The 22785-nt window shown below is 38.1% G+C and overlaps 1 protein-coding gene across 1 annotated transcript in view; it reads right to left on the bottom strand.

The window, feature by feature from the left end:
- Positions 1-22785, bottom strand: part of LOC123674095 — a 115676-nt gene that overhangs the window by 9347 nt on the left and 83544 nt on the right. The window lies entirely within an intron of this gene.

Genomic DNA, 22785 nt, shown 5'->3' with positions numbered 1-22785 from the left:
TTATTTCTCTAGTGGAGAGGGCTATATTATTTTGGCGTAGTGGCTCTAATTTTCAATTTTTTGTAACGTTACAATTGCCCATGAGACTCTAAAGACTAATTTCTAGGGTTGGTTTGGCTTATTTGGCAACAAAACTCCTACCCAGATTTTTACGAACTAATAAAATTAAAATATACAATGATCGATCATTTTCACTCTAAACAAATAATAAAATAGAAACTTAACTTAAAACGATTTTAAATGAGTTACTCTGCTACTAGGATGGAACCTCTTCTGTAAATTATCTTCAGCCTTCTGGACACCAGTTCTTATCAGGAAGCTATAGTACTCCAATCCTCATTCAACGAAGTTGATGTGATAATGCCAGGTATTACGCAGGTATTATTTCAGATTCAGGAACTAAAGTGGTCTAACATAAGTACTTTCCCAAATTTTGTATCTCAAGGAAGGTTTCTTTGTTCCAATCTCACGGGAGGTTTTCTTCGTTCTAATCCCACGGGAGGTGCGAGAATCCCGACACAATTCTCGCCGATAAATCAGATTCCGAGTCTTAAATTAAATTAATAATGACTGAAATCTAAATCTTAGGTACGTATTCTTGCTGAAGTCTCAATAATCATTGAAAATCTTTCAGAAGATTCTCTCTAGATCCGCGCATCTGCGTTTCGACCGATGGTACACGATATGATACGATTAATTGACAAATTACCGCGTCTTCAAAAATTCCAGTAGCGTAATATGGAATGAAGCGTGCAAAATCGTTGCATTTTATGCAGGGGATGGTCTTAAAAGATGAGTTTCAACCATAGAGTAATAAACATAGATAGTGAGAGTATACGTCTACAAATCGGTTCATTTATCCTGTAACATACGCAGGTTGCTACTTAAGGGATGCGAGCAGGGACAATGGGTGAAATCGAGGCACGGAATCGAATGCTCAGGACTCCTCCAATCCGGTGTGATTGATGGGGATCCTAGGGTTTATTTTGCTGATTTAATACTTTATTTTTGGGCTTTTATTCTTCGGGAATGGAGTGAGCTGTTTTTTCTGTTCAATGGGCAATTACTGCATCTGAAATGTGCAATTTTATTTCTTGAGTGGTGGTAAGTTGAACAGAGGGCTATATTATTTTAGCGTAGTGGCTCTTAGTTTCGATTTTTATGCAGGGGATGGTCTTGAAAGAAGAAGAAGAAAAAGATGGTCTTAAAAGATGAGTTTCAACCATAGAGTAAGAAACATAGATAGTGGGAGTATACGTCTACAAATCGGTTTATTTATCCTGTAACATACGCAGGTTGCTACTTAAGGGATGCGAGCTGGGACAATGGGTGAAATCGAGGCACGGAATCGAATGCTCAGGACTCCTCCAATCCGGTGTGATTGATGGGGATCCTAGGGTTTATTTTGCTGACTTAATACTTTATTTTTGGGCTTTTATTCTTCGGGAATGGAGTGAGCTGTTTTTTCTGTTCAATGGGCAATTACTGCATCTGAAATGTGCAATTTTATTTCTTGAGTGGTGGTAAGTTGAACAGAGGGCTATATTATTTTAGCGTAGTGGCTCTTAGTTTCGATTTTTATGCAGGGGATGGTCTTGAAAGAAGAAGAAGAAAAAGATGGTCTTAAAAGATGAGTTTCAACCATAGAGTAAGAAACATAGATAGTGGGAGTATACGTCTACAAATCGGTTTATTTATCCTGTAACATACGCAGGTTGCTACTTAAGGGATGCGAGCTGGGACAATGGGTGAAATCGAGGCACGGAATCGAATGCTCAGGACTCCTCCAATTCGGTGTGATTGATGGGGATCCTAGGGTTTATTTTGCTGACTTAATAGTTTATTTTTCGGCTTTTGTTCTTTGGGAATGGAGTGAGCTGTTTTTTCTGTTCAATGGGCAATTGCTGTATCTGAAATGTGCAATTTTATTCCTTGAGTGGTGGTAAGTTGAACAGAGTTAAGATTACATAGAAAACCTGGTGTGTCTACTTATAACGGGTGTGTTTTTTCGAGGTATATAACTTTAAGTTGGCATTACTGTTCAAGATGGAGACCGATTCAACAGCTATCAAGTGCTTTATTCTCAGTTTGGTTTGGAAGATCATCATGAATAGACAAACGATCATCAAGTAAGAGGTAGATTCGTCGAATGGGCCCAAAATGAGATTGCCGTTGTTCCCGATTTTCATAAGCGAATTTTGTTTAGCGATGAAGCGCACTTCTGGTTGAATGGCTACGTCAACAAACAGAGCTGCCGCATTTGGAGTGAAGCTAATCCTCAAGTGTATGTCGAAACACCGTTACATCCAGAAAAACTGACTGTTTGGTGCGCTTTATGGGCTGGTGGAATCATTGGTCCGTACTTCTTCAAAAACGTTACAGTCAATGGTGATCGGTATAGAGCCATGATTACCAACTTTTTCATTCCTGAATTGAACAATCATGATGTCCAGGAGCTGTAGTTCCAACAAGACGGCGCAACATGTCACACAGCTCGTGCCACAATCGATTTATTGAAAGACACGTTTGGTGATCGCCTAATTTCACGTTTTGGACCTGTGAATTGGACTCCAAGATCTTGTGATTTAACACAGCTAGACTACTTTCTGTGGAGCTTTGTAAAGTCATTGGTCTATGCGGATAAGCCACAAACCCTTGACCATTTGGAAGACAACATTCGCCGTGTTATTGCCGATATACGGCCACAAATGTTGGAAAAAGTCATCGAAAATTGGACGTCCAGATTGGACTACATCCGAGCCAGCCGTGGCGGTCATATGCCAGAAATCATATTTAAAATGTAAGACCACAAGATTATCTTGCGGATAAATAAAATTCATGTCAATCGAATAATCCATCGTTGTTTTATTGCAATTTAAAGTTCTATAGCTCTAGAAAAATACCCTTTTTATTTATTTGAGTGATCCCGATTAAATATGCAAATATGAATTTTTGGAATACGATATTTTTCCTGCTGAAATCCAAGGTTTGGCAACTTTTGCTCTCCTAGTGTCATCGGTTGTTTCACGTCGTTTGATGCGCTTAAAGTTTGATTTCTGGACTTCTGATATATTTAGGTATTTATTTAAATACATTTTGAGGTAATATGAAACGTTGATTCACTATGGGACATAAGAAGTTCGTTCTTTGTGGAGAAACTCGCGAATTGATTGAAATATCGTATAACTGATATGTTTTAACCTCCGCGCGCTTTATGTCAAATTTGGTAGTTCATGTTGGGGACAAAATTTGCTTACTGAAAATGACATGTGCTTCCTTTATCTATGTTTATTACTCTGATATTGAAACCTGTACATGAAATTTCGTAATGAAATCCTTAGTGACTGAAATGATTAGCGTCGATTTGAAGTGCCAATAGGAAAATGAACGAGCTGGCAAGATCTCCTTAATTCAGCGTCTTTCTCTGTTCTCGTATTGATACAACGTTTTCCGCAGCAGGGGAGATTTCCTCGATTGATTTCTGGTTCATTTGGCATGCTGAGCTGTGATTTCTGATTCCGCAGAGGTGTTTTGGGTGTTTCTAATGGAATCCAGACCCTTTACGAGAAAAGGATCACGTACGTGTCTTGCCTACGAGGTTAGCTTTTTGTTATTCGAACAACTTCCTCTAATACGTGACTACACGAAAAGAAACCACTTTTAAACCGATTGATGTTGAGAAAATGAGAAGAATAATTCGAAGTTTTACTGAGTGCTAATGGAAATTCATGTATGAGCCTGTAGGAACCATGAATTGGGGAATTCTGGGATTGATATTCATCTTTATTGCGCATGGATGAACGAGCACCCAAAAAGCTCCTAAATTCGGGTCTTTTTTTGTTGATAGTCGGCTTGAATTTTCTATCGTTCAGACTATGATATCAACAAGAAATTTGCACGAAGGTGTTCCTAAATTGTAGGTAAAAATGACATTGAGAGATTCCTTTGATAATTTTAAGAAAAAACGTCTTGTGAACATATACCCGCTGTGTTTTAAAGATACAGGATTTTTCTATAAAAGTTCTATACGGACACCACCCTGTAGATTAACGAACAAAATTGGCACATCACGTGATATAAACTCTAAATTGATATATCTACGCCAACTTTCATTAGAATAATGAAAGAAGTGCAGAAGCTATGAGCAAAAAATTCAAATTTCAAAACACTTTTTGCGCTTGTGGACACATATTTCTAATGAAACTTTACATTATTATTTCATATCTACCTATACTCCAAATCTCAACCACAATTACAGATATTGTCACGTAGTGAATGAGCGTTAAAAAATTACCCATGGAAATCCGTTCAAAATCCTGCAAATTTTCTCCCCTTCTCATCTGTTGCTTTCCATTTATGTTTTCTTTTCATTATCGTTCGGAAAGTTCTTCAAGTTCAGCAATCAAAGTTTCTTGCTAAGAACCTGTAATTTTTCTTCCTACCCTAGTTAACGGCTTATCATCTTGAGGCTCGGGGTTATCTTTTCAATCTACAACGGTGCAAGAAGTATTGTTCGTTGTATTCAGGATAGGAAGGATGTTTTATAGAACACCCTTGAAGTTAAGTTGTTGTTGGGCACCTGCTCTTTCATTAGGGAAAGTTTAAGGAATTCGAAGACGTAGGATTGAATCATCGTTTCAACGATGAATTATTTTGAGTTCACAGTGAATTGCCAGAAATGTAAGGTATATAATGTAGTCATTGTTATTTGTTGTCATGGCACCCACTTGTAACGGTTAAGTGAGCCTTCCCATTACCTCTCATTGTGTATTTGTAGTCTATTCTGAACGAAGAAAAGCAAAAAAAAAATATATGGGCATAAGAAATAACACCGAAGATAATTTTTTCTTTACGTTGTCCACTTGGGTAATGGATATGAAATTCTCTTGGATGTATAGTCCCAGAAATTTCACACTTCTCACGCTATCTCTCCTCAATCCATTGTCAATCGATAAAATTTCAGTTTTTGCTCTATTCAAAAACAGTCCATTTGCTATTAACTACTTCTCAACATCATTCGAAGCCACTTCTGTTCTTGGCATCACACCTCACACCCTTTCTCTCTGGTATGCAAGAATGACGTATGGTTGCAAATCAAGTCTCATACTACATTACCTGAAAAATCATTCACATGAACGAGGAACAAAATTGGACCCAAAATGGAACCTTGTGGAACTCGTTTGAGTACTTTATGGAGAGATGATCGTTTTCCACCAAAATCCACATACTGGAATCTGTCATTACGTTATAGTAACAATAATATTAGAGCCAACAAATGTTCTAGAGGGCCAGTGCATAGAACAAGTAAACAAAATCAAGTACTTGTGGATGCGTGATAATTGACAGTCCAGACCCAGATATCAAAATAAAATCAAGAATAAAGTATGCTAGATCAGCTTTTGAGCGAATGAAGAGACTTCTAAGTAACGCATCCTTTAAATGAAGCTACGTCACTGAATTTTTAAAAGCTATACTTATGTAATCTGTTCTTATATATGGAATGAAAGCCTGGAGACTCAAGTTGGCAACTTCCAGGCGATTCAAAGCAATTGAAATGTGGTTCTTTCACAGAATGCTCTCTTGGACAGAATGTATCAAAATGAGAGGGTGCTAGACAGTGTTGATGCAAATAGAAAGCTATTAACATCTATTAAAAGCCGGAAAAGTGCCTTCTTCAGACAAGTATTGAAATTATTGAAATTATCAATTGCTTCAGTTGATCATAAAGGGCAGAATAGAGAGAAAACGAGGACCAGAAAGGAGACAACACTCCTAGATGAAGAATATAAGAGATTGGTCAGTCCAAACGTTGGTTTATACCACCCAAAAGAGGGACGAATTTGCTGTGGTTGACGCTGCCAATCTTCACTAGAATAAGCACTAAAAGAAGATATAGTTTTTGCTCATAGCATGCAGAATATTTCATGTTGAAGGTAATCAAAAAAAAATTCTTGTGTCTCTTTCCATACGCCATAGATGCGAACATTTCCGTTCATCTAAGTCGACAACTGCTCATTTCTCCTCCAGTATTCATTCAAATGAATACAAACTACGCCAGCGCGTCAATCACGGCGTAAACTTGATAACAATTCTGTCCTTATAGTTCAACCCAGATAACACTCAATTGCCGACGTGATGAATGCAAGTGAGATTGTTATCATGGCGCGGTTTCCGGTACTATATTTTCGATTCACGATTCGCGCTTGAAGGCTACGCAAATAATTACGTGGCTCCGAGTTCTGTTACGCGTCAACGGACTTGCAATTTGTAAACTAACAGCTGTTCGCGACCCATAGAAAACGCCCAGCTAATGAATATTCTGGATGAAGATATTCCTACGCTTGGGAATTCGCGATCATTTTTGGTTCATTGCGTTCGCTAATTAATTTGTTATCAGTGTACATACGTAGTTTATTCATTGATCTATCTGTGAGGGTAGGTCAGAGTTTGAAGGGGAATTCTTAGAATTGCAAAATGGCGAATGCGCAATGATATAATGGTCCTTATAATCGGATAACGGGTTTAGATAGGGTTCTCTAATGGATATGATACATTTTTAAATAGTAATAATGGTGGTAACCCTGTGTATTTTTTTTGACATTTCATATGTCATTTGTCTTCAGTAGGCTATGCCATTTAAACGTAGAAAGATGCAAGTTTCAACAACATTTAGCAATTGTTATTTCCTCAGAATCAGTGCTCATATAAATGTGAATACTGAGACAAATTTTTGAATGATTCATGGACGACATTATTTCTGTATCAGGTGTCCCAAATTCGTTGTCTAGTAAGGGGATCTCAAAATCCCTTCGAGCTAAAAAATTAAGGGTACATTTTTGGGCTCGATTCTTGAGAGAAGTGATTTGGTCAAAACCTCAACCTTATAGATTCAACTGTTTTCAAGTTATAAGAGAAAATTGGAAAATGGCGTGAAATGAAAAGTTCTCATTACTCCTTTATTATTGGTGCTATGAATTAAACAATAACATTCTAGAGACACTATAACCACTTTAAATTTCATAATTTCAATTGGGAAACCCTATAACTCCACTCCCGATACTAATAACAATAATACTTTTCATTCCAATTTCAATCGAGATTTACAATGATTAGCAACGTAAAATCCTAATGTTAAAGGTAGATTTCTAGAGCGTTGATGCAAAATGGCGAATACGCTGGGTGTTCTGGTTAACTCCTGCTATTAACCTTAAAGCCTTTTTCTGTTTTAGAAACACTTGTCAGCCTCTGGAAGTACACCCCATAGGATGATGCTGTAGGTCATTCTCCTATGAAAATCTGCGTGATATGTACATAAGTATCGTTTCTTTTTCACTGAGTATGCTTTTAATTCTTCTGATTCCAAATAATGCCGATGATAGTTTGTGGCATAACTCGTCAATATGTTTCCTCCAGTTGAAATTTCCTTCAATTCCTGTGTTTTGTATGGGTTTGCTTTCATATCTATTATTTTGAACAATTTTGCAGCGTCTTCCTTGGATTGGTCTGATTTGTGGATGAGTGTATTCATGTTTTTGGTTCTATTTAAGAATGTTGTCTTATCATCCGCATCAATACCAGGTCATCGATATATCAGGAATAAAAATGGCCCGAGCACTGATCCCTGAGACACCCCTCTTGTAATTTTCATTATGGACGTTTTTCTATCTTCCAAATCTACCACTTGATTGCGTTCACTTAGAAAGGACCTCAATACACCTAAAAATGGGCTTGGCATACCAATATACTCCAATTTGCTTAGAGGTATCTCATGGTTAACACAATCAAATGCTTTACTCAGATCTATCTCATTTCCTCTGTACCATCCATGCCTCCATGATGAATTTCATCATGTGGACCAAGGCCGTGGCGGTTGATCTTCCCTACCTGAATCCAAACTGATGGATGCTAAACAACTAATTGCTTTCCAGAAACTTGACCATCCTCGTTCTGAAGATTTTGGAAGTAGCAGGCAGAATTGATATTGGTCTGTAATTCTCATATGATTCTTGGTCGCCTTTCAATCATTGTTCACTCAATTTTAGATCCATATTTTGCCATATTATAAGCGATTGTTGAGAAATACAGGTTTGAGCTTTCTTCTCATAGTGATGAAGGACCTAATCTGTTCAGCAGGGAACGACTGCACAAAATTAATATTTCTAATTATTTTCTGATGCCGCTGAAGGCTAGCGTTGTACGAGGCCAGCATCTGGATAGTTGAAACGGCTAATTATCGAAAATAATTATCCCACACAGAACCAGCAAGGGCCATACCACATTCAGAATCCTATTCGGCACAAAATGTCTCAATCAAACGTGGATTACAAAGTTTCGTCGGACGTGGTCTCCAATTCTTAGCGCTGCGGTTTCGGCTAAGTGGATCTTCTTCAGACACTGCGGTTGGAACCGGATACAGCGCCGCATTTTAAAGCGGCAGGGAATCGAATTACTGGCAGCGAGAGGGGGCATCGAGAAGTTTCAAACTCGACCTTCACCCCTCCAGGAGTTTCCTGTTGACCAGCATCAGCACCCCCCCTCACTTCCAAAGAGCAGCGCTCGAATATGGACCACAGAATTGAATTTTAACCGCAATCCGATTTGATTTCGTACCGCGTAAGTTTTGGTGCGATTGTGAAATTTGGTTAGGTGGTGCTTTGTGGAGAATAATATTTCGATTTGATTCGAAAACAGATGTTTCTTCAACTGCAGGATTTTCCGATACATGGAGAAAATGTCAACAGTTGGCCTTTGTGTTTGATTCAGTTTGACAATCAATCATGCACGTTTGAATTTGTATTTTTGTGCATTCTTTTCATTAGGTTAATCAGTTTTGAATTATTATTTCAAATAGTTATTAAAAAGGCTGACCCATTTCAAAAGATCCACTGAAATAACTCGTTGGGAAGAGTTAAAAAAATGTTTGGCGAGTCTTTTTCCATCCAAATTACGAGGTGCGCTCTTTCCCAGGGATTTGAGTTTCGTCCCGAGATCGCAAGTGGACTCTTCAGTTAGGCTATCCAGTGATCTCTGCCTAAGATACACCCTCTCACACCTCCGTGGAGAGGTGGCTATGCTGCAACGCCGCGGCCAGTAGCCGTAACGTTGAGCGGGGCAGTGAGTTGCCTATGCGTTCCAACGCTTCAGCTTTCCGTCACCAATTTAGGGTATCACGTTTTCGTGGGGATTATTAAAACACTGATGGACGACAGACGAGAACTTTATTGTGGTACAGCACTTGGAAACATCCTTGAACACTCTACTAACTCAATTGGTCATCCCTCGTCACTTACCCTTTCAATTCTCCTTTTCCCAGTTTTATACCTGCGTTACAAACATAAAATCATTTTGTACAACGTGAATTTCTTCTTCCTTTTCTTATTCTCCAAGTTGTTTGCCTGCTCAAAGATGTCATGGTGCCTGCACACTAATTAGGGTAGGGGAAAGATATTCCCTATTGTATTCATCTTAGAACCCTATGAAAGAGAAATTTTTATGCATAAGTACCACGAAAGACCATTGTTACACTTATGCAGGTACATTTATGTTAAGTATTGTGACGACAATTTCGGCTAGACATAGACATTATGTCTGATTACTTTTTGTCACCACAAATGTATCAAATGTAAGTTTATAAGTTTACAAGGACATTTCAATATTAATCCTTTTGAAAAACAAATACATTTTGTCCCTTAAGTTTTTTTCATAAAATGAATTTCTCTGGCGATATGAAGTGTTTTATGCTCAAGATATTCATGGTTTACCACCACAGCTTTGTACTTTTTTCTCTCAGACTGGTTTCCCCACGATGGAGTTTTAGCTGACTCTCTTCCCATGAATGCTGGTGTTCCGCAGGGGTCAGCTCTGGCCCCAACACTGTTTTTATTTCTCATCAACGATTTTCTGAAAGCACATTCAGGTCCAGAGCTCCAATACAGACAAAACACAAGCATGTTTTTTCTCTAGAAAAGCCGATCTTACTGTGCCCAACATAAGTTTATCAAGAGTAATCATACCATTACAGACAACCATCTCAATGCTTTCACACTCCTTCGTGGTTACTTTTGAGACCTGCAGAACATTTCTTTGCAAGGACTCGTTCATCCAACGAACATTGGAACACAATGACTAGAGAGGGGTTCCTCGAGGTATATAACCTCCAGAAATTCAAGAAGAAAACCAATTCCTATCTTCTTTCTCTTGGTTCTCATGATAGTCTCTGAAGATTTCAGGATATTTCCTTTCGTGAGAATCAGTAATGCAAAAAAAAGGAGAGAAAAAAATCGATAATGTTCAAAGAACCAGAGGCGGCGTTATAATCCCTTAAACACATTCGGCAGGACATAAATAACCAAAAGCATCACGCATTATCATTCGGACTTATAATAACTTATTACGACAAAATAACCCAGTTAAATTGAAAACGGCGCACATAATTCATTCAACACGAACAGGACACACTCCTGAGGCCATAGAGTCCCGAGCGAGCACAATAAATTCCAAGAAGACCGTTTCATCTTATTCCCACTGCAGAATTTATTGAATCCCTCTCTCCAATTCTCTTTTGCGACGTTCAGGATATTCATATTTCCATTTTCTGTCGACCGTTTGTTGTGGTCTCGATTTATGGTACTAGCAAGAAGGGGAATAACATGTTTTTGTTTTCCAGCCGCCGAATAAGCCGATAAGTAGGATCTAGTCCATCCTCAGCGACAATACAGAACGTGGGCTTACTAATTGGTCGCTGCTATCACTGAACGTTTTAGGATGTTTAATTCGATTACTGTAATCCTGAATGGGATTAATGCAGCGGGACGAGCGTCCCATAATAAAGAAGGATTTCGTTGTTAATCTAATGACGCGATGGTGATTTGCATTAACGATGAATTCGTTATTAGTAAGTGATTAATTGCTGCATGTACCATGTGGCATTAGAAGGAGAAAAGCCAGTAATATTAATTCTCTAATTCTGTGGCAAATTCGTTCATTCTGCCATAACTTGTAGAACTAAATCTCAGTTCACACAGATTTCATGGTTATATGTTGGTAATTGGTAGGGATTCACGACTTGGCTTGAGCTTGACTTGATTTCAAGTCAATCTCAAGTCAAATCAAGTATTTATTTATCAAGTACTTGAATCATATCAAGCTACTTGATTTTCAGCAGTTTTATTGTGCAGTATCACATCTATAAAAAAATGATGAAATAAGAAGGAAACATGCAAAAACACTTTCATTTATTAAACTTATTGTAAAGGGTGTTTTTTTAGAGCTATAGAACTTTAAATTGCAATAAAACAACGATGGATTATTCGATTGACATGAATTGTATTTATCCGCAAGATAATCTTGTGGCATTACATTTTGAATATGATTTCTGGCATATGACCGCCACGGCTGGCTCAGATGTAGTCCAATCTGGACGTCCAATTTTCGATGACTTCTTCCAACATTTGTGGCCGTATATCGGCAATAAGACGGTGAATGTTGTCTTCCAAATGGTCAAGGGTTTGTGGCTTATCCGCATAGACCAATGTCTTTACATAGCACCACAGAAAGTATTCTAGCGGTGTTCAATCACAAGATCTTGGAGGCCAATTCACAGGTCCAAAACGTGAAATTAGGCGGTCACCAAACGTGTCTTTCATTGAATCGATTGTGGCACGAGCTGTGTGACATGTTGCGCCGTCTTGTTGGAACCACAGCTCCTGGACATCATGGTTGTTCAATTCAGGAATAAAAAAGTTGGTAATAATGGCTCTATACCGATCACCATTGACTGTAACGTTCTGGCCATCATCATTTTTGAGGAAGTACGGACCAATGATTCCACCAGCCCATAAAGCGCACCAAACAGTCAGTTTTTCTGGTGTTTCGACATACACTTGAGGATTAGCTGCACTCCAAATGCGCCAGTTTGTTTGTTGACGTAGCCATTCAACCAGAAGTGCGTTTCATCGCTAAACAAAATAAAATGGACGTAGTGCGCGATACGTATTCCGCACAGAACTATTATTTTCGAAATATAATTGCACTATTTGCAAGCGTTTTTCAGGCGTGAGTCTATTCATGATGAATTGCCAAACTAAACTGAGAATAAATCACTTGACAGCTGTTAAATCGGTCGCCATCTTGAACAGAATTGCCAACTTAAAGTTATATACCTCGAAAATATATAAATATATAATATATAAAATATATTATAAAAGAACCGAAAATATCAACATTTTCGAAATAGAAACACAAATTAAATCACTATAAATCATAACAAAATAAAGAATAATACAGAAATAAAGTTTCTTAATATTGAGAAACCTCCAGGTTTTGTTTGATTTCATAATTTTCCATCCAGGATCTACGACACATGAGGCATCTTATAGATTTGTCGCCTAACCTATTGCGAGTTTTTGTAACTCTAAGAGCTGATCTGGAAATTGTCTTTCAACAGGAGCTGAAGATGTTGGTGTTGATAAAAAATCCTTGGCTATTTTGGCCAAGTTTAGAAAGACATTTCTGAAAATACTAATATCTACCAATAGATTTCATAGAAATGTGAGAAAACTACTAATAAAGTCACACTGGCGAATGGAATCTCTTTATCCAGATTTCAGAAGTCTACTGCTGGAAAGCCCGGAAATGCTTAAATGACAATAATTTAAAATAAAAACCAGAAATTACTGAGCTGTATTGCTACAACTTGATACACATGAAAACGTACTTCTCTTTTTTGCTCTATATTCTTCAAACTATCCGCAAAAAATGAACATCCCCTATTTGGCATGTCAGGCCAGGTTGTTTTCACGGTGAACAACCCCGTCTCAAACCATAAAATAACCAATTCCTCGACTCCTTTTCGTACCTAGTCCCATAAAGAAAATATTTTCCGGCTGACCAAACACCAGAAAAATAAAGGGGGAGAGAACGAAAACGTCCCAAGCCTTTAGGATATGAAAAATTGTTCCCTACACGAGCTCTAAAAGTTTTGATTAAATCTGCACGGCAGAAATATGAGGACGTCAGACGTAAGAATTTCCCAACTTTCCACATTTCAATCATCCTGTCAAACACCCCCGCGAGAATAGCGCCAATGAGAAATTTCCCGGAAAACTCGTGTGGGGAAAACTGTCGAAACACTTGCGGGCTGCGTGAGGGAATTGCACGGTAAGTTTCAGTCCAAATCTGCTGTGAAATCTTGGATAATTTGGAAACTAATGTAGACGTTACGTAGATCCCCGTTTTTGACTTAGATTTTTACACCCCTAGAGTTTCCTCATACAATTCGAATATTAAATTTTTGGAATAACGATGATTCCCAATTAAATTGTCGGTAAGGACAAGGAATTAATATAGTTTAGGTTAATATATCATTGAGTACTAATCAATAAACCTAATTTATATGTAATATGTATCCATTACATGCTGAATAGAAATAATATTTCAATTCAGTAATGCCTAACGTATTTCTTAGATAATTATTTTGGTTGTTTCTATTATCCGATTGTTAGGGTCTGAGAAGAACCGTTTGCCAAACTGGGTAATTTTTTAGAGTTCATATTGAGGGTATCCGGGTTTGAACCCTAGTCATCTTGATTGCAATCTGTTCACTCTTACCACTGTTCTGCCAACATCACTAAGAACTTAGTAGGTACAAACAAACGATCTAAACCCAAAATTCAGTACAGATGTGCTAAGCGGCGTTCCATAAGCCCATGGTAACACAGATTTTATGTTTAAAAAGGAAATTCAAATTAAAGGAAAAGTTCAAGGACAGATCCTTCAAGGAGATGCGCTTCTCTTTGAGGGATGTAACCTTAAACTTTTCCACAGATTGGATCGCTAGAATTATGTTAGTTTGTTAATTATTAATAAATCCTATATTCTGAGTGAATAAATTATTGAATTCTTGTAAGAGTTTATTCATGAATAGCAAATGTTCGTGAACTACCAGTTAAAAAGTTGTTGACACTGAATTTATGTTATTTGTGGAGATAACGTAAGTTCATATAAATTATTTATAACCGAAATATATTAAATATTATCAAATACCTTGCAAACAAATATTTTATTCTCCATTAATAAACTTTTTTGAATGCATAATTTAACTATTAATGAATATATCAAATATAAAACTGCTGTAATAATTGTGAATAATAAAAAATATGGATTTCTCTCAGTGTACCGATCTCGAGAAACCTAAGTTTGAAGTTGTTGAATTGTTTATTTGCTTTTCATTGAATAATCCTCGGATTGGAACTTTTCGAGCAGGAGGAAACAATAAACCATGATATGTAAAATTTGCAGTGTTCTTCCGACTCAACGTATGCAATGCTCGACCCGTCTAAATTCCTTTGAGACGTCCTTAATGCACACCGAGCGGAAGCTACCCCAAAACGGATTAGCAGGCCGTGGAGATGTGCCCCCCAAACGAGGCCGCCTACAAAAGAACGACTAGAGCGTTAAATTCGCATGTGTTGGCTCAGAATTCAATAATTTGAGCCTGTTATACATACATGATTAGAGGACGTGAATATGGATGAGGATCTCGACAAGATTCATCTACTTGGAATCATGAAAAATGTCCCTCGTTCATCCGCATATACCAGACCTAATTTTTGTTCGTTCTGTTTGTTTTGCGTGGGCCGAATGTGGACATCGATTTGTCGGCGTAGAAGGTTCGATTATGATTGATATCGAATAATTACGCTGTTGCTTTTAACGATGAATCGATAAAATATTATTATGGTCGCTTGGGAATGGATTTTGGTTTATTGCTTTCGATGATGAACCTTTCGAATGTTTCCGGGAAGAAATTATTGGTCTACAATTTCCGGTTTGTTTTGGCATAAAATGAATCGAGTAATCATTATGGTGAGTGAATATATATACAGTACAAAAGGAGTTTCCAATAAAAGGTTTCATTTTGAATAGCCATCTTTCACTTTTGAAGGTGTCATCTTTTGACATTTTTTGAGTAAAAACTACACCCTTACTAAAAATGAAATGCTTCAACAACAATATTGCTGAAATTCGCTACAAAAATGTAGAAAATTTTGCACAGTTCGCGGAACTAAAGCACTTTTGGGTCGTTGTGAAACACCTTCTCCACTAGCAATGGTAAAACTGGTGAAAAGTTTGTCGATTCCTCATCGATTTTGAAAATAAGGCATTTCACCTACAACATTACATCGTATTTTGAATAAAAACTTCGGTCTTAAGGCTTTAAAACTATTAAAATAACTCAAGCCTGTCGATCATCAGCAACTTCGCTGATTGGGTCCCTGAAATGCATCAGAATAATCTTCTTCAAAAATCATCTTTAGTGATGAGCTCCATTCTCACCTCGGAGGCTATGTTTTTGAGCATTTGTGACTCGGAAATTCCAAAAATGATTATTGAAAAGCCTGTTCATCTTCAACGTAGGTATCACTGTTTGGTGTAGTTTTTGGGTTGGTGGTATGAGTGGATCTTACTAATTTGAAAATGAGGCTGTTATAGTGAATAGATTGCGCTATCAAGCTATTAATTATTTTTTCATGACTGGAATTGAGTTCTTTAATTGACAAAATCCGAATAGGGGTTCCGTAAATATGGCCATTGAATAAGAAGATCTTTACTGGAATCAAACAGCATGGAGACATAACGGGTCAGGACATTGCAATCGCTAGGGGAGTTAGACAGGATTGCATCCTTTCACCACTGCTGTTCAATTTGTACTCTGAGGACATCTCTGTCGAGGCACTGGAGGAACATAATAAAGGCATCAAAATTAATGGGGTACCAATCAGTAATCTATGTTTTGCAGATGATACTGTCTTGCTTGCGGATAGTATTGAAGACTTACAGATGATGCTCAATAGAATAACTACAGTAAGTGACCATTTTGGACTTAAAATCAACAGAAGGAAAACCAAATTTATGGTGATTAGCAAGAGGAATATCAAAAAATCAATCTGCAAATAGGAACTGAATCAATCGAGAGAGTACACCGCTATAAGTATTTAGGATACACAATTAATGATGGATGGGACCCTGATTTAGGGATTAAAATCAGGATTGAGATTGCAAGATCAACGTTCATAAAAATGAGAAAGCTCTTGAGTACCCGAAACCTAAGCATTGGTACCCGATGGAGAGCCACGAAATGCTACGTGATCTCTAAGCTGCTTTATGGTGTGGAAGGGTGGACGTTAAAGCTGACAACGACGAGAAAATTAGAGGCTCTTGAAATGTGGCTATATAGGCGCTTACTAAGAATGGACTGAAAGGGTGACCAATGCGGAGGTACTGAGAAGAATGAATAAAGATCTAGAATTGCTTGCAACTGTTAAGAAAAGGAAAGCATCCTACCTGGGCCATGTGTTTCGTGATGGCAAGTATGGTCTATTGCAACTTATCATGGAGGGAAAGATAGAAGGAAGAAGAGGATTGCGCAGAAAGAAACAATCCTGGATGAAAAACTTGCGTGAGTGGTTCCAAATACCAGAAGCTTCAACTGTATTTCACGCGGCGCAGAACAGAGAAACCTATCACATGATGGTCGCCAACCTTCGGTAGGAGACGGCACAGAAAGAAAAAGAAATATAGCCATTGGTACATTCATGCGCCAACTGCACCCTTGAAGATCATAGAACTGTATAACATGAACGAAAGAGCGCTCAAAGGCTCCCTTTTAATTGATTGAATAGACGTCAAACGAAAAATGCAGAGTTATATGAGGTCGTCTTACTATTAGGTACCCGATGGAATTATAAATGATTATCAAATTTGGATTATATATTGGTAAATATAATGGTCAACTGATTCAGAGGTACTTCTAAGCCGAAGGTGGAGCTATTGGTCAAGTCAAGTGGTAGTAACACATAGTAACAAAACCTACACATAATACAACCGATTCTCTTTTCTCGCTTAAGCTTTTGAGAGGTGCCACATAGGTCTGGGAGAGCTGGAATAAAGAACATTGTAAATATGAAGCAGAAAAAGTAGAATCAAGGCTAAGACAGTCGGAAGAAATCGAAAAATCAGACAAGCAGAAGATTAAGAAAGAAATTGTGCTACCATCGAAGTTGAGTAGGTATATACCAGTTCGGTTCTTCTTCGAACTAATCAGTATCGAAATAATATTTGTAGTTCTTCATTAACTTTTCAACTCACGAAGTATACTCAGTTTTATAAGAAGGAAGCTTCCATCCTAATGTTAAATCTCTTTTGAGTTTTTAATAAAAAAGTTATGGAAATAACAAAAAAAAATCTATGTTAATTTCTTACTCATATCCATATTCAAAAGCTGCATTAGTGCAACAAAACTTCGCTTTTATAAAGTTGTTCAATACACCATAAACATACGAAAGTGTCAAATTTCATCCTCGAAATAACATAGTTACGCCATTATACCAAATATACAACAATTACCGGATACAACGCTAATAACACACAATCCTCCACCTCCCCTAGTTAGCATTCCTACCAGTTGTTAAACCGCCACCAAACTTGCAGAATGTCAGTTCATCCCGCAGGATCATAACTCCAATTCCTGTCACCACCTTGCAATATCCATCCTCGTGAGAATATGTAGGACACGGGTAAAGCACACAGTTCTATGCGATCCAAGTTTAGGTTACGTAATCAAGTTTAGCAATTAATAGAATACATCAGTGGCAAAGTTTACAATCAACTAGGAGTTACGTTGGGTTTGTATGGAGGCGACTGACGAGAGATGCATCTCAGGGCCTTGTCTTCGAAGTTTGACAAGGAAAGAACTCTGTACCTTCACTTCCGTTTGACGCTAATTTAATTTTCAGTGCCTGTTTGAAGTCGTGTTCTAACAAGATTAGGCATTGTAGAATATGAAGAGTTTGTATCTATGTCGTGGAATGCGATATTGCGGGAATTGTTCAATGGAGATTTTTCAAAATATACATTTTTGTTCTAATCGCTGTAGTCTCTGCAGGTTTATTTCACAGGAAAAATCGGATATAAGTTTGCTCAAGTCTTTAATTTTCGAATTTTGAGCTGAAGGTAGTCTCAAATGATATCTATGATGAAAGGAGGTTTTCGAAGATGCAGAATTCAGGGCATTACTTGACTCGTGTCAAACGCAACAAGAATTGGCAGGATCATTGGCAGTGGCGCAACAAGCCATTTCAAAACGCCTTAAAGTCATGAGAATGATTCAGAAGCAAGGAAATTAGGTGCCGTACGAGTTGAAGCCGAGAGATGTTGAACGGCGTTTGTTTATTTGTGAACAGCTGCTTGCAAGTCAAAGGTGGAACAGATTTCTGCATCGCATTGGGACTGGAGACGAAGAATTGGTTCATTACGATAATCCCAAGTGCAGAAAATCATGGGGATATCCCGACCATGCTTCCATGTCGACGGCTAAACCAAATATTCACGGATTCAAAGTCATGCTCAGTATTTGGTGGGACCTGCTCAGCGTAGTGTATTATGACTTGTTTAAACCGACTGAAACAGTCACAGGCGATCGTTATCGAACGCAATTAATGCGTTTGAGCCGAGCAATGAAAGACAAACGGCCGCAATGCAACGAGAGACATTAAAAAGTGATTTAACAGCAATATAATACTCGACACCATGTTGCGAAAGTGGTCAAAACATACTCGGAAACGTTGAAATGGGTAGTCCTACCCCACCCGCCGTATTCTCCAGACGTTGATCCCTCGGACTCTCACTTGTTTCGATCAATAGCACACGGCCTGGCTGACAAGCATTCCGGTCTTATGAAGAAGTAAAAATTGGATCGATTCGTGGATCGCTTCAAAAGATGACCAGTTTTTTCAACGTGCGCTTCGTATGCTGTCCGAAAGATGGGAGAAAGTAGTGGCCAGCGATGGACAATCATAAATGTATAACCAGTTTTACATTAAGTAAAGTTGTACGCCTATGTACGTTTAGGATTGCCCCTTTCAGGCAAAATTGATGATGGTGGGCATTAGCCATTAGCACAAGCTCGAATTCTCATTTTCGTTTCAGTTCCCATCAGAGACAGAATATCTTGGCTTCCCCTTCCTCAATACCGGTAATTAGTTGGCGTTTCACAGCCGAGGCACTCTTGATCGTCGCCAAAGGAACATTAACCACTTCAGAAGAACGAAACTTAAACTGCACATGAGTCTGGTTAATAACCATGAAAGCAAAGACGTGTACGTGTCCGTTTCACCAGGCTTCATAGGGTGTGAAAGCAGTCAGTTTTATACAGTGTTGCCGGATTGCTTGTGCTGATTAAACTAGACTGAAGAAAACAGTCAAATTTTAGTTCATATCCAGATCTTGTACATTTAGGAAATGAGCAATTTTGAAGTAGAAAGAACTGAGTCGAACATCGGGACTGTCGATTAGATCAGCCGGTTTTCTTCTACTCAAGCATGTTTAGTGAACTCTTGATCTAGACTAGAAGACTAGACGACACTGCCATTCTTGCCAGGTCGTTGTGTCCCAGAATGCCAACGTGCACCTGTAAGAAGCCATCTCAAGACTTCGATCATGGTTTTCTCAATGGAAAATCGAAGTGAACCTTAAGAAGAGGAAGGCTGTCCTCTTGAGAGGAAGGATATAGAAGGATCGAATGGAAAAACGAAGCCAAGTGTCTGGGAGTGATACTTGAAAATGAGCTCATTGGAAACAACAAGTTTCATCAGTTGGAACTAGCAGCGTCGTTACAACTGCTATTTTGCGAATGCAGAAAAGTGTTTTTTTCCAACGAGCTTCCTCTCTACAAGTTCACCATTCATTAGGTCATGACTTTCGTATGCCTGGCTTGGGGATACGCTCAAGTGCTATCTGCAGAGACTTCAAGTAGTGCAGAATACAATCCTGAGATGAACCGTAAATGCATCTTGGTGTTCATCAGCAACGTACGGGTACATGAAGACCTGCAAATATGTACCATTCCTAAAAGATGATTCAATAGAACTATGCGAAAAATCACGTGAACCACCCAGTAAGGAAAGCCTAACTACGATCAGGAACTGCGTGTTAAGTCAAATAATATCGACTAGCACAAAGACTGTATGATTAAGGGTACATAAAGGCTTTTTATTGGAATATTGTCATTTTCTATGCCAGAGCTACTTCACCAGAGGTGGAAAATTCTGAGATGAAGCAGTAAAAGGCTATTGTTCTAATTGCAAAGTTCAAAGTTAGAAGATATACGTCTGTGTGAGAATATTTTCCATAAATTTCTAGTCCGTTAATGTTTTCAGATGATTTTTTTGTTTCAAGCGTATATGATCTGACCACCAGGAATATAGTGATCAAATTTAGGTACAAAACGAGAGAACTGGCAACACCGGCTTCATAACCTCGCACCGGGACTGGAAATTAAGACACGTCTCTGGTGGCGCGTTAACCGATGACGGCAGAGCGTAAAAATGTATCTCTTTCATTAAGGAAGTCCCATTTATATTCCGCCAAGAAATTTCATTAACATATTTCCGCCATTTTGAGTGACTGCGGGAGATCCGTTCGCTTGCCGGCCAGATGAAATACGACTCTAATTTGACCTCTCGAATCATCCCCTGGATGGGGGGGGGTGTTTCCATTATTAATAATTGATATTTTCTGCCCTGAGGTTAGGTTAGGTGGTATTGACGACCCGTTTAGGTCAACTTGAGGGTCATCTTTTGGACTGAAAACTCTTGATACTTGTGAGGGATAGATGGGTAAGGTAATAATTTGCTTTACCCCATTTAATATACAAGGAGTCTCAAAAGAAAGTTTATATTTGGTAACCCCATATGTTAGATAGACGACATGGTCGATGTAGCTGGTAAGCAATGGATGAGAACAGCAAAAGACAGAGAAGCATGGAAAAAACTGGAAGAGACCTATGTCCGACATTGGATGAAAGAGGGCTGAAGAAGAACAACCCCATATGTTGAAAGGTGTGAATATCGAGTTCCAAATAATTCGAGAGCGAAGGTAGTGTTGTTTTTCCTCCTTGTGAAATATTTCATGACTTTGTCCCTCTTTCAATGAAGGTAATAGGGAATTCTGTTCATATTGGTTGGGCTACCATGTGTTATTTATTATACAGGCGTCTTAGTAAAGGTGGTTTGGCGATTTTTATTGCTGGGAATGTTGAAAAACACAGCGGAGGGAAACAACTTTTTGTCGTCTTTAATAATCAAGGATGAAATAAGAAAAGGCGGCCAGCAAAATGGGCCCGATTGCTGTTCCTCAAATACAATGAACACCGGCCTTGTTGATTGGATAGAATTAAAGATGATTATGGTGCAAACCAGGGATTCATCAAGCCAAGTAGCTTAACATTTTAACCAACTATTTGACTGGAAAATCAAGATCGTGAAAATTTACATACTTGAGAATGCCTTGACCTGATTTTAGATATTTATTGCTTGACTAGATATCAAGCTACTTGATATTACTTGAGCTTGATATGCACGCGTTGCACGGCATATATTTCTGCAATCTCGTGCGCGCTTAGACTGAATGAGGGGATTCCCCGAGCGCCGGGAGACTGAAGCATTCGCTAGTGTGACGACTTTATCAGTTGTTTTCTCATATTTCTATGAAATCTATTGGTAGATTTTGGTAGTTTCAGAAATATCTTTCCAAACTTGGCCAAAATGGCCAAGGATTTTTTATCAACGCCAGCATCTTCAGCTCCTGTTGAAAGACAATTTTCCAGATCTGCTCTTAGAGTTACAAAAACCCGCAATAGGTTAGGCGACAAGTCTATAGGATGCCTCATGTGTCTTAAATCCTGGATGGAAAATTATAAAATCAAATATAGCCTGCAGGTTTCTCAATATTAGGAAACTTTATTTTTTTATAATTTTTTATTTTGTTATGATTTATAGTCATTTAATTTATGTTTCTATTTCAAAAAAGTTGATATTTTCGGTTTTTTTATACAATAAGCTTAATCAATTAATGTGTGTTTTTCAAGGTTCCTTCTCATATCATAATTTTTTTATTGATGGGACACTACACAATCAAACTGCTAAAAGTCAAGTAGCTTGAAAGCCAAGCCGTGAATACCTAGTGCAAACAGCATAGAGGGAGATTTGCAGAGGAAAAGGATATACCTACTATCCACTTGTTTCTAATTGGATTTTCACTATTTATGGAAGAGAAGAGGGAAAAACGTTAGAGCTCTTTGTCTGACTTTTGGAATTCTTTCTACATTTCTTTCTATTACGTAGATATTACATCCTGAGATACCTACTTGCCAGCACTGCTCAACTGCCGTTCTTTTATCTCCTCTATCTTAATTTGATCCTTGTTAGATATTGATTTTCCGGAGTAGATTCAATCATCACAAATTATGTGTATTCTACCTATACGAGTAATACGACCTATTTTTTTTTATATCGATAGAGGTCGGCAGATTGGATCACACCAACCGTAAACCAATCTGTTCAGCTTTGATTAAATTCTACTAAATTCGATCAACACCTAAAGCAGTTATTCCGCATATGTCATGAACTTTGTTTTGAATGGCGAATTGGATTTTGCGAGCCAGATGAGCTCAATAAACAGGAATATTTTCGTGATGTGTGAATAGCGGAGTCAACACTTATTGGTTCAATATTGCCAATAATAATAGAACGTTGGAAAATTTCGAGGTAAAATCGATTCCACTGGAAATTTTCGCGGATGGCCTGCCAATTTCATAAAATAGTTTATTATTCCTGTGATTCAATGATGTTTGGTTATTAATGAAAAATTCGATGATATTTTTGCGGTGCTTGTTAGTGGGTGAAATCTGTTCGAGGAATTTTAAAGATTTAGGAACCAGATGCATAA

The sequence above is a fragment of the Harmonia axyridis genome, chromosome 2 (assembly GCF_914767665.1).
Source record: "Harmonia axyridis chromosome 2, icHarAxyr1.1, whole genome shotgun sequence".
NCBI classification, from domain to species: domain Eukaryota; kingdom Metazoa; phylum Arthropoda; class Insecta; order Coleoptera; family Coccinellidae; genus Harmonia; species Harmonia axyridis.
Note: the sequence above shows the minus strand (reverse complement) of the source record. Positions and strands in the feature narration are given on the sequence as shown.